Source organism: Rhinoraja longicauda, chromosome 37, assembly GCF_053455715.1.
Source record: "Rhinoraja longicauda isolate Sanriku21f chromosome 37, sRhiLon1.1, whole genome shotgun sequence".
Classification (NCBI taxonomy): Eukaryota; Metazoa; Chordata; class Chondrichthyes; order Rajiformes; family Arhynchobatidae; genus Rhinoraja; species Rhinoraja longicauda.
In genome coordinates, this window is record NC_135989.1 from 7862516 (window position 1) to 7878431 (window position 15916).

At 49.3% G+C, this 15916-nt stretch overlaps 1 protein-coding gene across 1 annotated transcript in view; it reads right to left on the reverse strand.

Annotated features, from left to right (window-relative positions):
* LOC144610505 (phospholipid phosphatase 3-like) overlaps window positions 1-15916 on the reverse strand; it is an 86289-nt gene that overhangs the window by 43983 nt on the left and 26390 nt on the right. The window lies entirely within an intron of this gene.

Sequence of the window (15916 nt, forward strand, 5' to 3'; positions counted from 1 at the left end):
AGTACGCTGGAGGAGCAACATTATGGGGGAGCAACATTATGGGGGACCAACATTATGGGGGACCAACATTATGGGGGACCAACATTATGGGGGCCCAACATTATGGGGGACCAACATTATGGGGGACCAACATTATGGGGGACCCCTACCACCCCAGCAACGGACTGTTCCAGCTGTTTCGGTCAGGCAAACGCCTCCGCTGTCACGCTGTGAAAACAGAGAGGATGAGACGGAGTTTCTTCCCACAGGCCATCAGGACTGTTGACTCTCATATCACCACGGACTAATTTAATTTACTGTACTCATTTATTTTTTGTGTTGTGTCTTTAAAAAAAAAAATTCTATTCTGTTTGTAGTTTTAGCACAATCCGCAGGCATTTCCACTTTCATTTCACTGCACATCTTGTGACAAGGGCGGTCACGATGGCGCAGCGGTAGAGTTGCTGCCTTACAGCAAATGCAGCGCCGGAGACTCAGGTTCGATCCTGACTACGGGCGCCGTCTGTACGGAGTTTGTACGCTCTCCCCGTGAACTGCGTGGGTTTTCTCCGAGATCTTCGGTTTCCTCCCACACTCCAAAGACGTGCAGGTTTGTAGGTTAATTGGCTGGGCAAATGTAAAAATTGTCCCTAGTGGGTGTAGGATAGTGTTAATGTGCGGGGATCGCTGGGCGGCGCGGACCCGGTGGGCCGAAGGGCCTGTTTCTGCACTGTATCTCTAAATCTAAACTCTAAATCTAAATAAAGTTGACTTGACCCGGGTTCCATGCTCACTACGGGTGCTGTAAGTGCAGTTTGCATGTTCCTGTGGGATTTTTCCGGTTTTCCCTCACTTTCCAAAGACGTACGGGGTTGTAGGTTAATTGGCTTCTGTAAAAAATGTAAATGATCCTTAGGGAGTAAGATAGTGCTAGTATATGGGGATTGCTGGTCGGCGCGGACTTAGCGGGCCGAAGGGCCTTTCCCCACACTGTATCACTAAACTACACTAAACTAAACTGAAAGCTGGAAGAGAGGGGCAGGAAAAGCCGGCCGAGTGATGGGTGGATACAGATGAGGGGTGTGTGGATAGGCAGATGGTTGGTACCGTTTAGAGTGTGGGTTATTAAAACTGGGCATTTTACTTTGAATTACCACTTCTTTCAAGTCGGTATGGATAATGCATCTCCCAGAACATAACATTAAAGACGTTGCAGTGGTGTAGCGGTAGAGTTGCTGCCTTACAGTGCTTACAGCTCCAGAGACCCGGGTTCAATCCCGACTACGGGTGCTGTCTTTACGGAGTTTGTACGTTCTCCCCGTGAATTTTCTCCAAGATCTTTGGTATCCTCCCACACTCCAAACACGTGCAGGTTTGTAGGTTAATTGGCTTGGTATAAGTGTAAGATGGCCCTAGCGTGTGTGGGATTGTGTTAATGTGCGGGGATCGCTGGGCGGCGCGGACTCGGTGGGTCGAAGGGCCCGTTTTCGCGCTGTATCTCTAAATCTAAACTAAAAACCAAACACCCTAGACAGGAAATGTTCCCACCTCTCCCCGACAAGTGTTTAACACCCAGTTTAAACAGGAATTCCCTTTCCCCAACCCATACAGGAAATGAGTTCAGGGATAAACACTGCACCAAGCACACCCTGTACAGCTTTCCTCACACAGTGCAAGGAAGCTTCAAGCTGACAATCGACCTCCCCATCTCAAAAGTACACCACTTTCCCCAATACACAAGGGACTTCCTGAACAATAACGCCACAGATAATAAATTACATAATCTAACACCTCTGCCCAAATGTTATTTTAATAAACTAGGCTTGTGCAACGTCCTGGGTTCAAATTTAATCTAAAGACACCAAGTGCTGGAGTACTGAAGAAGGGTCTCGACCCGAAACGTCGCCCATTCCTTCTCTCCTGAGATGCTGCCTGACCTGCTGAGTTACTCCAGCATTTTGTGAATAAATACCTTCGATTTGTACCAGCATCTGCAGTTATTTTCTTACAAGTGCTGGAGTAACTCAGGTTAATTAGCTTCTGTAAATTGTTCCCCGTATATAGGATGGGACTAGCGTTCGGCTGATGGCTGGTCAGCAGGGACTTGTTGGGCTGAGGGGCCTGTTTCTTTGCTGTGTCTCTAGACTAAACTAGACTATATGGCGGTTTATACCAAAGAGAGATGAAGTGCTGGAATAACTCAGCGGGTCAGGCGGCATCTCTGGAGAACATGACGGGTCAGATCAGGACCCCTTCTTCAGACTCTTTTGTCAGTACATATGATAATTAAACACACTAGACTTTTAACACCAAAGGGTCAGCTTAAGATTTGGGCGACACGGTGGTGTAAGTTGCTGCCTTACAGCGCCAGAGACCTGGGTTCAACCCTGACTACGGGTGCTATCTGTACGGAGTTTGTACGTTCTCCCTGTGACTGCGTGGGTTTTCTCCGGGTGCTCCAGTCCAAAGTTTGTAGGTTAATTGGCTTCTGTAAATCGTCCCTTGTAGTTAGGATGCAACTAGTGTGCAGGTGATTGCTGGTCTGCATGGACTCGCTGGGCCGAAGGGCCTGTTTCATATCATATATCATATCATATATATACAGCCGGAAACAGGCCTTTTCGGCCCACCAAGTCCGTGCCGCCCAGCGATCCCTGTACATTAACACTATCCTACACCCACTAGGGACAATTTTTACATTTACCCAGCCAATTAACCTACATACCTGTACGTCTTTGGAGTGTGGGAGGAAACCGAAGATCTCGGAGAAAACCCACGCAGGTCACGGGGAGAACGTACAAACTCCTTACAGTGCAGCACCCGTAGTCAGGATCGAACCTGAGTCTCCGGCGCTGCATTTGCTGTAAAGCAGCAACTCTACCGCTGCGCTACCGTGCCGCCCAAAACTACTCTAAATTTGCCAGAGGAGGTTGGAGTGCCAGCTATAATTACAAATGATCCAAATAAATTTGGACGGGCACAGGGAAAGAAAGGTTTAGAACAATGTGGATCAGATGGATTAGCTTAGATTAGATAGACACCTTGAGTTGGGCCGAGGGGCCAGTTTCCATGTTGTGTAACTCCCCAACTCTCAATCAAAAGAAGTCAGAGCAAGACCATAAACAGGCACCGTGAGTTGGGCTGAAAGACCGGTTTCTGTGCTGCATAATTCCCAATGTTGGGGGAGTCCAGAACAAGGGGCCACAGTTTAAGAATAAGTGGTAGGCCATTTAGAACGGAGATGAGGAAAAACATTTTCACTCTGAGAGTTGTAAATCTGTGGAATTCTCTGCCTCAGAAGGCAGTGGAGGCCAATTCTCTGGATGCTTTCAAGAGAGAGCTAGATAGAGCTCTTAAGGATAGTGGAGTCAGGGGGTATGGGGAGAAGGCAGGAACGGGGTACTGATTGTGGATGATCAGCCATGATCATTCTTCAAATTTGAGCTCCAAATTTGAGGAAGGATATTCTTGCTATTGAGGGCGCAGCGTAGGTTTACTAGGTTAATTCCCGGAATGGCGGGACAGTCATATGTTGAAAGACTGGAGCGACTAGGCTTGTATACACTGGAATTTAGAAGGATGAGAGGGGATCTTATCGAAACGTATAAGATTATTAAGGGGTTGGACACGTTAGAGGCAGGAAACATGTTCCCAATGTTGGGGGAGTCCAGAACCAGGGGCCACAGTTTAAGAATAAGGGGTAGGTCTTTTAGAACGGAGATGAGGAAAAACATTTTCAGTCAGAGAGTGCCTCAGAAGACAGTGGAGGCCAATTCTCTGAATGCATTCAAGAGAGAGCTAGATAGAGCTCTTAAGGATAGTGGAGTCAGGGGGTATGGGGAGAAGGCAGGAACGGGGTACTGATTGAGAATGATCAGCCATGATCACATTGAATGGCTCAAAGGGCCGAATGGCCTACTCCTGCACCTATTGTCTACTGTCTATTGTAAATCAAAAGAAGTCATAGCAGGACCACTGAATTCCTCGATTTTAACTTGAAAACCTCTCTCCTTTCCCTTTCCTCCGCCTTCTCTGTCCCGTCTCCTGTCAGGAAGAACTGGGCTGCAATTCCCCAAAGTGGGACTCCTGGTGACTCCGCAGTCAGGAAACGCGAGTGGATGGGCGTGCTGGGAATCATCGAAGTTTCCCTTCCGCAGAGAGCCAGACAGGCAGTGAATCACACGGCCAGTGCCGAGGTCAGGGGCAGCTCGAGGTCCCGAACCAACGACATTTCGGCTTAAGCTTTCCTCAGAGACACAAGATGGCACGGAAAAGCCACCTGGATTAGAGGAACAGAAAGACCCAAAGTGCTGCAATAGAGGTGTACAAGATCATGAGAGGAATAAATCGGGTAGATGCACAGAATCTCTTGCTCAGAGTAGGGGAATCGAGGACCAGAGGGCATGGGTTCAAGGTGAAGGGGAAAAGATTTAATAGGAATCTGAGGGGCAACTTTTTCACACAAAGGGTGGTGGGTGTATGGAACAAGTAGTTGAGGCTGGGACTATCCCAACGTTTAAGAAACAGTTAAGACAGGTACATGGATAGGACAGGTTTGGAGGGATATGGACCAAACGCAGGCAGGTGAGACTAGTGTAGCTGGGACATGTTGGCCGGTGTGGGCAAGTTGGGCCTGTTTCCACACTGTATCAATGACTCTATGATTCTAAAATGGGCGTCACAGCACCAGAGACCCGGGTTCGATCCTGAATACGGGTGCTGTCTGTACGGAGTTTGCACGTTCTCCCCGTGACCACGTGGGTTTTCTCCCACACTCCAAAGACGTACAGATTTGTAGGTTAATTGGCTTCTTTAAATTGTAAATAGACCTTAGTGTGTGTAGGATCGTGCTGGTGTTCGGCGTGGACTCAGTGGGCCAAAGGGCCTGTTTCCACGCTGTATGTCGAAAGTCTACAGGGATACTGACTGACACACTCATTAAATTACTCCAGCTTTTTTTTTGTTTGCTCACCAGCATCTGTAGTTCCTCTGGATGAAGGAAATTAGCTGTGAGGAGAAGTTGGACTACCCTGGATTGTTTTCTCCGCTAGGGGAGAGGGGCAGGAAACGCCTGGCGAGTCAGTCTGAAGAAGGGTCTCGACCCGAAAACGTCACCCATTCCTTCTCTCCAGAGATGCTGCCTGACCCGCTGAGTTACTCCAGCATTTTGTGATACCTTCGATTTGTACCAGCATCTAGTTACTTTCCTACCCTATTCTGTTCTGCGCTTCAAGTACACAAACCTGTTGGAAGGCCGCTTCCGCTAGCTATTCCCTCACCTGTTGTCCCGCCGTGCCAAAGTAAAGGCAAACTCGAGCCAGCAACTGTTTGCTGGGAACAGCTCCACCACCACATTCCCGGAAAAGGGGCTGGAATTCAAGACGTGCCGAGAGATGGAAGGGGTGGAACGCCCCCCCCGGGCAACAGCAACCCTTGGAGCCAGCAAACCACTCCCTGGTTCCAGGGCGAACAGGCAAAGGACCAGAAATAAAGAAGCCGGAGAACAGCTGCAGTAGAGAGCCTCGGGTCTGAGGGCTTGTGAATGGAGCCATTGTGCTGTGCAGAACTGAGGCACACGCAGTAAGCAGGTCCAGCCTCTCCTGACCTTGGCAGCCTTACCCACACCACTGAAATGTCACCCGATTCTCTGCCTGGGAAAGGGTCCTCTCCTGCACTGTAGACGCTATCCAAATGCAGAGAAAGAGACACAAAGCACTGGAATAAGTTCCTCCAGCACTTTAAATCTTCTTTTTTGGTGTAATCCAGCACCTGCAGTTCCCTGTGTCTACAAATGCAAAGCTTCTTTATTGGTGCTGCTCTTGCTGGCGAAAGCCAGAAGGGAGATTTACGCGACTCGGTGGCGCAGCGGTAGAGTTGCTGCCTCACAGCGCCAGAGGCCCTGGTTCAATCCTGGCTACGGGTGCTGTCTGTATGGAGTTTGTACGTTCTCTCCATGGCCTGAGTGCGTTTCTCCGAGAGCTCCGGTTTCCACCCACATTCCAAAGACGTACAGGTTTGTAGGTTAATTATCATGGTGTAATTGTAAATTGTCCCGAGTGTGCGTAGGATAGTGTCAGTGTGCGGGGATCGCTGGTCAGCGCGGACTCAGTGGGCCGAAGGGCCTGTTTCCACGCTGTATCTCTAAAGAGTGAAAACTAAAGAAAAGGCAGGATTTTAATCCCAAAATGCTCCCAAGAAACTCTTGTTGGGGAAAATGGACTTGTTGATGTTCAGAACTGGCCTTTGACAATAGACAATAGGTGCAGGAGGAGGCCATTTGGCCCTTCGAGCCAGCACCACCATTCAATGTGATCATGGCTGATCATTCTCAATCAGTACCCCGTTCCTGCCTTCCCCCCATACCTCCTGACTCCGCTATCCTTAAGAGCTCTATCTAGCTCTCTCTTGAATGCATTCAGAGAATTGGCCTCCACTGCCTTCTGAGGCAGAGAATTCCACAGATTCACAACTCTCTGACTGAAAAAGTTTTTCCTCATCTCCGTTCTAAATGGCCTACCCCTTATTCTTAAACTGTGGCCGCTTATTCTGGACTCCCCCAACATTGGGAACGTTTCCTGCCTCTAACGTGTCCAACCCCTTAATAATCGTATATGTTCCCAATGTTACTGGCCTGGGCGTTGGCAAGGGTGGGGGTTTGGCCGAGATGGTGTCCCTTGGCCAAGAGATCTCACCTATGCAACTGGGGCGAGAGGCGTGGTCGTCCTGGCCATAAAGGATGGACCAACTTGGTGCAGACGGAAAAAACTGGAGTGACTCAGTGGGTCAGACACCATCTCTGGAGAAAAGGAATAGGTGAAGTGTCAGACAGCCTGAAGAAGGGTCCTGACCCGAAACGTCACCTATTCCTTTTTCCAGAGATGCTGCCTGACCGGCTGAGTTACTCCAGCTTTTTGTGTCCATCTTCGGTTTAAACCGGCATCTGCAGTTCCTTCCTCCACATCCCAACCTGGTGTGATCATCAACCAGGCTTTTAAGTATTCACATTCTGCGTGGTACGGGAGGGCGTTTATGGACCCAGCTAATGTTTTCCTTGAGCTATGGACTTCTGGAAAAGCTATCACCGGGAGAATTGGTGCGATTTACGTAAGACTTTTGGCCCGATACAAAGTCCAAAGCCAACTGATCCACTCAGTCACGTACAGACCGCCCCTTGCCACTTGTCCAGGTCATGGACATAGAGTTGTAGAGTTATACAGCAATGGGAACACAGGCCCTTCGGCCCAACTCATCCATGCTAACCAACCGATTTAGTCCCATTTCCCTCCAAACCATGTACCCATTCAATTGTCGGCCAATCGGGCGGCACGGTGGCGCAGCGGTAGAGTTGCTGCCTTACAGCGAACGCAGCGCCGGAGACTCAGGTTCGATCCTGACTACGGGCGCCGTCTGTACGGAGTTTGTACGTTCTCCCCGTGACCTGCGTGGGTTTTCTCCGAGATCTTCGGTTTCCTCCCACACTCCAAAGACGTACAGGTATGTAGGTTAATTGACTGGGTAAATGTAAAAAAAAAATTGTCCCTAATATGTATAGGATAGTGTTAGTGTGCGGGGATCGCTGGGCGGCGCGGACTCAGTGGGCCGAAGGGCCTGTTTCCGCGCTGTATCTCTAAAATCTATTTTTTTTAAAATCTAAAATCAAGTCTACTCCGCCATTCGATCATGGCTGATCTATCTTCCCCTCTCAACCCCATTCCGTCTTCTCCCCACAACCCCCGACACCTGCACTAATCTAGAATCTTTCTATCTCCGCCTTAAAAATATCCATTGACTTGGCCTCCACAGCCACCTGTGGCAATGGACTCCACAGATTCACCACCGTCCTACTAAAGAAATTCCTCCTCATCTCCTTTCCAAAGGTCGGTCCTCATATTCTGAGGCTGTGGCCTCAAGTTGTAGACTCTCGCACTAGTGGAAGCATCCTCTCCACATCCACTCTATGCAGGCCTTTATTCCCTCTTGTGTGGGCAATATGATGGGTAGGATGATGGTTTCACAAGTCGGCATCTCGTACCAACATCTCGTACCAACTTCTACAGTTTCACTACAAGGATGCATACTATCAGACGTAGATACAAAAAGCTGGAGTAACTCAGCGGGACAGGCAGCATCTCGGGAGAGAAGGAATGGGTGACGTTTCGTGTCGAGACCCTTCTTCAGTCTGAAGAAGGGTCTCGACCCGAAACGTCACCCATTCCTTCTCTCCCAAGATGCTGCCTGTCCCGCTGAGTTACTCCAGCATTTTATGTCTACCTTCGATTTAAACCAGCACCTGCAGTTTTGTTTCCTCAGCATACTATCGGGTTGCATCAGGGTTTGGTTTGGTTTAGCGGCACGGTGGCGCAGCGGTAGAGTTGCTGCCTTACAGCGAATGCAGCGCCGGAGACTCAGGTTCGATCCTGACTACGGGCGCCGTCTGTACGGAGTTTGTACGTTCTCCCCGTGACCTGCGTGGCTTTTCTCCGAGATCTTCGGTTTCCTCCCACACTCCAAAGACGTACAGGTATGAGGGTTAATTGACGAGGTAAATGTAAAAATTCCCCCTAGTGTGCGTAGGATAGTGTTAATGTGCGGGGATCGCTGGGCGGCGCAGACCCGGTGGGCCGAAGGGCCTGTTTCCGCGCTGTATCTCTAAATCTAAATCTAAAACTTTGCCCAAGACTGCAAGAAATTGCAGTGTTGTGGATGTACCCTAGTCCATCACACAGACCAGACCCTCCAACATGGACTCCATCCACACCTCACACTGCCTGAGGAAGGCAGCCGACACAATCAAAGACTCCTCACACCACGCTCATTCACCCTGCTCCCCGCTCCTGTCGTGCAGAAGATACAAAAACACTGAAAGCTCGCACGACCAGACTCGGAAACAGCTTCTTCCCCTCTGTTATCAGGCTTCTGAACGGTCCTTCAACAAACTCGGGCACAGTCCTGATTTTCAAACATACCTCATTGCGGACATTGAACTTTGCCTCTGGAACTGAAACGTTTCAATGCTGAGAAAGTATATTCTGCACTCTGCTGTTTTCCTCTTCAGTCAACCTGGTGTAGTTGTGTTTGGCTTGATATCACTCATGTCAATTATTATCTGATTTAATTGGATAGCAAACAAAAGTTTTCCACTGTATCTCGATGCATGTGTTAATAGTACACCAATATCAATATTTGAACGGTGAATCAATGTACTGTTTCATTGAACATAGAACACTACAGGAACAGGCCCTTCGGCCCACAACGTCCATGCCGAACATACTACCTAATTTCCTCCCCCATGCACGTGAGCCATATCCCTCCATTCCATGCATATGCTTAGAGTCAGAGAGTCATGGAAACAGGCCCTTCAGCCCAACCTGGTTTAGGAACAGCTCCACCTAAGACCGCAGTGCTGTGGGCAGCGATAGTATTGCTGCTGTACAGCACCAGAGCTCTTGGTTCGATCCTGACTACGGGTGCTGTCTGTACAGAGTTTCTACGTTTCCCCCCGTGACCTGCGTGGGTTTCCTCCTGGATCTCCAGTTTCCTCCCACACTCCAAAGACGTTGGGGTTTGTAGGCTAATTGACTTGGCATCAATGTGAAATTGTCACTAGTGTGTGCTGGATAGTGTTAGTGTGCGGGGATCGCTGGACGGAGCAGACTCGATGGGCCGAAGGGCCTGTTTCAGCGCTGTATGTCTAAACTGAACTAACCTGTTCATACCAACTAAGCTCTTATGATCCCATATAAGTCGAGACTATAGCGTAGGTTTACTAGGTTAATTCCCGGAATGGCGGGGCTTTCATATGTTGAAAGACTGGAGCGACTAGGCTTGTATACACTGGAATTTAGAAGGATGAGAGGAGATCTTATCGAAACGTATAAGATTATTAAGGGGTTGGACACGTTAGAGGCAGGAAACATGTTCCCAATGTTGGGGGAGTCCAGAACAAGGGGCCACAGTTTAAGAATAAGGGGTAGGCCATTTAGAACTGAGATGAGGAAAAACTTTTTCAGTCAGAGAGTTGTGAATCTGTGGAATTCTCTGCCTCAGAAGGCAGTGGTGGCCAATTCTCTGAATGCATTCAAGAGAGAGCTGGATAGAGCTCTTAAGGATAGTGGAGTCAGGGGGTATGGGGAGAAGGCAGGAACGGGGTACTGATTGAGAATGATCAGCCATGATCACATTGAATGGCGGTGCTGGCTCGAAGGGCCGAATGGCCTCCTCCTGCACCTATTGTCTATTGTCTAGACCCGAAATGTCTCTCCAGAGATGCTGCCTGTCCCGCTGAGTTACTCCAGCACTTTGTGTCTATTTTCACATCTAAGCCAGTCCCATCTAAGCCTATCCAAACACTGCTCCTAGACCCTGCAGCTGAATTCTATTCGAATAGCTCAGTCTCAGTGAAATGTTTAGGTGTTGCAATTTTAATTTGAAGAAGCACACACAAACAGGTTTTGCCCTCCTCTGTGGGTGCTGTGGAACTCTCGGGGTGCTGTTCCCCCGTGAGACAGCCAGGCTTGTCTGCAAACGTAGACAAGCAGGTTAGTGATCGGCCCTGGGAGCTCAGGGTCTTGGAGCTTCGACATGCATGGGCAGCAGCTCAACCACCAGGCCATCGGCGAGTCAAAGAGCCTCTTTCACCAGAGGAATTCAAGGGCTCCTCAGAATAAGCAACCCAACGTGCAAAGAACCACGATGCCGTGACTTTGCAAACCAGTCTACCGTTCAGATTGGGGGTAGACGGCAGATGAGGACAGCCCCAACTAGAGAGCTACGTACCGACCTACCATCTACCTCAGCACGGTGGCGCAGCGGCAGAGTTGCTGCCTCACAGTGCTTGCAGCCCAAGAGACCCAGGTTCGATCCCGACTACAGGTGCTTATTCACAAAATGCTGGAGTAACTCAGCAGGTCAGGCAGCATCTCAGGAGAGAAGGAATGGGCGACGTTTCGGGTCGAGACCCTTCTTCAGACTGATGTCAGGGGGGGGCGGGACAAAGGAAGGATATAGGTGGAGACAGGAAGATAGAGGGAGAACTGGGAAGGGGGAGGGGAAGAGAGGGACAGAGGAACTATCTAAAGTTGGAGAAGTCAATGTTCATACCGCTGGGCTGCAAGCTGCCCAGGCGAAATATGAGGTGCTGTTCCTCCAATTTCCAGTGGGCCTCACTATGGCACTGGAGGAGGCCCATGACAGAAAGGTCAGACTGGGAATGGGAGGGGGAGTTGAAGTGCTCGGCCACCGGGAGATCAGTTTGGCCAACATCTGCAGTTATTTTCTTACACTCCGACTACAGGTGCTGTCTGTACGTTCTCCCCGTGACCACATTGATTCTCAGAGATCTTCGCTTTCCTCCCACACTCCAAAGACGTACAGGTTTGTTGGTTAATTGGCTTGGTGTAAATGTAACTTGTCCCTAGTGTGTGTAGGATAGTGTTAATGTGCAGGGATCGTTGGTCGGCACGGACCCGGTGGGCCGAAGGGCCTGTATCCGTGCTGTATCTCCAAACTAAACTAAACCTCATTGGAGCCAATTGCAGAGAATTGTGGACACAGCCCAGACCATCACGCAAACCAACCTTCCTTTGATTGACTTCATCTACACCTCAGTGTAGGTGTACACCTTGGGGCAGCCATGGTGGCGCAGCGGTAGAGTTGCTGCCTTGCGTTGCTTGCAGCGCCGGAGACCCGGGTTCGATCCTGACTACGGGCACTGTCTGTACATTCTCCCCCATGACCTGCGTGGGTTTCCTCCAAGATCTTCGGTTCTTCCCACATCCAAAGATGCATGGTTAATTGGCTTGGTGCAGGTGTAAATTTCCCCTAGTGTGCATAGCATAGTGTTAGTGTGCGGGAATCGCTGGTCGGTATGAACTCGGCACGCTGAAGGGCCCGTTTCCGCGCTGTATCTCTAAACTAAACTAAACCCCATTGTAGACAATGGAGAATTGTGGACGCAGCCCAGACCATCACGCAAACCAAACTCCCTTCCGTTGACTCAATAGACAATAGGTGCAGGAGGAGGCCATTCGGCCCTTCGAGCCAGCTAAGTTTCGCTACGTTTCGCTAAGATCTCCTCTCATCCTTCAAAATTCCAGTGTATACAAGCCAAGTCGCTCCACTCTTTCAACATATGACAGTCCCGGCATTCCCGGAATTAACCTAATAAACCTACGCTGCACGTCCTCAATAGCAAGAATATCCTTCCTCAAATTTGGAGACCAAAACTGCACCCAGTACTCCAGGTGCGGTCTCACCAGGGCCCTGTACAACTGCAGAAGGACCTCTTTGCTCCTATACTCAACTCCTCTTGTTATGACTCCATCTACACCTCGCGCTGCCTCGGCAAGGCCAGCAGCACAATCAAGGACCAGTCTCATCCTGGCCACTCCCTCTTCTCCCCTCTCCCATCAGGCAAGAGGTACAGAAATGTGAAAAGGCACACCTCCAGATTCAGGGACAGTTTCTTCCCAGCTGTTATCAGGCAACTGAACCATCCTATCACCAACTAGAGAGCGGTCCCGACCTACCATCTACCCCATTGGAGACCCTGGGACTATTTTTAAATTGGACTTTACTGGCATTTATCTTGCACTAAACATTATTTCCTTTATCCTGTATCTGCACACTGTGGACGGCCCGATTGGAATCATGTATGGTCTTTTCGCTGGCTGGATGGCACACATCAAAAAAGCTTTTTACTCTACCTTGGTAGACGTGACAATAAGTTAAAAGTAAACTAAAACTACAATTATTCACCACCCGACACAAGAAGTGCAAGAATAGATTTTCACAAAGTGTTCTTCAATCCAACATTGCACCGAAATCCATCCGGACCTTTCCAGCCCACGTCCCTGGTGCTTAGACGTCAGTCTTGACTTCAGAGATACAGCGAGGAAACAGGCCCTTCGGCCCACCGGGTCCATGCCAACCAGTGATCACACTGTACACTAACACTAGCCCACAACCTGGGGACGATTTACAATTTGCAGAATTGTACGCATTTGGAGTGTGGGAGCACCTGGGGAAATACCCACACGGTCACAGGGAGAACGTTCAAACTCTGTAGAGACACCACACATATCATATCATCATATATATACAGCCGGAAACAGGCCTTTTCGGCCCTCCAAGTCCGTGCCGCCCAGCGATCCCCGTACATTAACACTATCCTACACCCACTAGGGACAATTTTTACATTTACCCAGCCAATTAACCTACATACCTGTACGTCTTTGGAGTGTGGGAGGAAACCGAAGATCTCGGAGAAAACCCACGCAGGTCACGGGGAGAACGTACAAACTCCTTACAGTGCAGCACCCGTAGTCAGGATCGAACCTGAGTCTCCGGCGCTGCATTCGCTGTAAAGCAGCAACTCTACCGCTGCGCTACCGTGCCGCCCACATAGTTAGGATGGAACCCGGGTCTCTGGTGCTGTAAGGCAGCAACTCTGGACAATAGGTGTAGGAGGAGGCCATTCGGCCCTTCGAGCCAGGACTGTCATTCAATGTGATCATGGCTGATCATCCACAATCAGTTCCTACCCTCTCACCATACCCCCCTGACTCCGCTATCATTAAGAGCTCTATCTAGCTCTCTCTTGAAAACATCCAGCCTCCACTGCCTTCTGAGGCAGAGAATTCCACAGATTTACAACTCTCCGAGTGAAAAAGTTTTTCCTCATCTCCGTTCTAAATGGCCTACCCCTTATTCTTACCTACCACTGTGGCACTCTGTTGGCTTAAGATCTACAAGATGAATCAAAGCCAGGCATTATCTGTTCTTCCTGGAGAGGGGCTGGGCTGAAACTAATTAAAGGCCCCCTGAGCAATATTAGTCTCTCCATCAAGTACATGAAAGTCCGAGTGCATGTGTCCGGTTGCTATAATTGAATGACATGACATTGAAATAACTTCAAAGTCATCCATTATCCGTCAACCAGTTTGGAACATCCTGAGCTGGTTAATAATTCAATTAATGGGTTATTTTTTAAAATTATACTTTGCAACATATTGACATTGCAAGTGGAGAGATGCATGAATCACCTCCTGATAACATCGGACCAATTGCCATCGAATACAATCTACTCCCGACATCTCCCTCCAGTATCACCTGTATCACAGCGAGGGGATTTGAGTATAGGAGCAGGGAGGTTCTGCTGCAGTTGTACAGGGCATTGATGAGACCACACCTGGAGTATTGCATACAGTTTTGGTCTCCTAATCTGAGGAAAGACATTCTTGCCAAAAAGGGAGTACAGAGAAGGTTCACCAGATTGATCCCTGGGATGGCAGGACTTTCATATGAAGAAAGACTGGATAGACTCGGCTTGTACTCGCTGGAATTTAGAAGATTGAGGGGGGATCTTATAGAAACTTACAAAATTCTTAAGGGGTTGGACAGGCTAGATGCAGGAAGATTGTTCCCGATGTTGGGGAAGTCCAGAACAAGGGGTCACAGTTTAAGGATAAGGAGGAAGTCTTTTAGGACCGAGATGAGAAAGTTTTTTTTCACACAGAGTGGTGAATCTGTGGAATTCTCTGCCACATAAGGTAGTTGAGGCCAGTTCATTGGCTATATTTAAGAGGGAGTTAGATGTGGCCCTTGTGGCTAAAGGGATCAGGGGGTATGGAGAGAAGGCAGGTACGGGATACTGAGTTGGATGATCAGCCATGATCATATTGAATGGCGGTGCAGGCTCGAAGGGCCGAATGGCCTACTCCTGCACCTATTTTCTATGTACAATTATTCCATGAGAATTCCCCCCCTATTACCTATCAACCGTTTAACTTCAGTTTAGAGGTACAGCGCGGAAACAGGGCCCTTGCCGACCAGCGATCCCCGCACATTAACACTGTCCGGCACACACTAGGGACAATTTACAATGATACCAAGTCAATTAGCCTGCAAACCTGTACATCTTTGGAGTGTGGGAGGAAACCAGAGATCTCGGAGAGAACCCACGCAGGTCACGGGGAGAACGTACAAACACCAGACAAGCAGCACCCGTGGACCGGATGGAACCCGGGTCTCCGGCGCTGCGAGGCAGCAACTCTACCGCTGTTCTAGTAACACTGCTAACTGATGCAAAACATTTCAACTGAAGAACGCCACTGTGATCACACAGCTATTCCAGCCTTCCCAAATCGCTCCCGTCCTATCTCCAAACCCTGTCCCAGCCCAGTATTCCACACCCAACCTCTGTCTCAGTGCCACGGACCATTTTGGAAGAGATGCCTTTTGCTGCGTAATCCCTCACCCACCTTCAGATCGATCACATCCTTGTATCCCTCTTGAGGAAGGGCATTCTTGCTATTGAGGGCGTGCAGCGTAGGTTCACAAGGTTAATTCCCGGAATGGCGGGACTGTCGTATGTTGAAAGACTGGAGCGACTGGGCTTGTATACACTGGAATTTAGAAGGATGAGAGGGGATCTTATCGAAACATATAAGATTATTAAGGGATTGGGCACGCTAGAGGCAGGAAACATGTTCCCAATGTTGGGGGAGTCCAGAGCCAGGGGCCACAGTTTAAGAATAAGGGGTAGGCCATTTAGAACGGAGATGAGGAAAAACTTTTTCACTCAGAGAGTTGTAAATCTGTGGAATTCTCTGCCTCAGAAGGCAGTGGAGGCCGATTCACTGGCTGCATTCAAGAGAGAGTTAGATTTAGCTCTTAGGGCTAGCGGAATCAAGGGGTATGGGGAGAAAGCAGGAATAGGGTACTGATTGTGGATGATCAGCCATGATCACATTGAAACTGCGCTACACAGACCTTGCAGCGGAGGCAGAACAGCGGGGCTGGAGAGCAAAGATCTGCCCGGTAGAAGTTGGATGTCGAGGATTTGTGGCAACATCTACCGTAAGGCTGATGAAGGACCTGGGGATCAGCGGGCAAGTCCTACGCCAGGCTATCAAGGAAAGATCACAGGTGGCAGAGC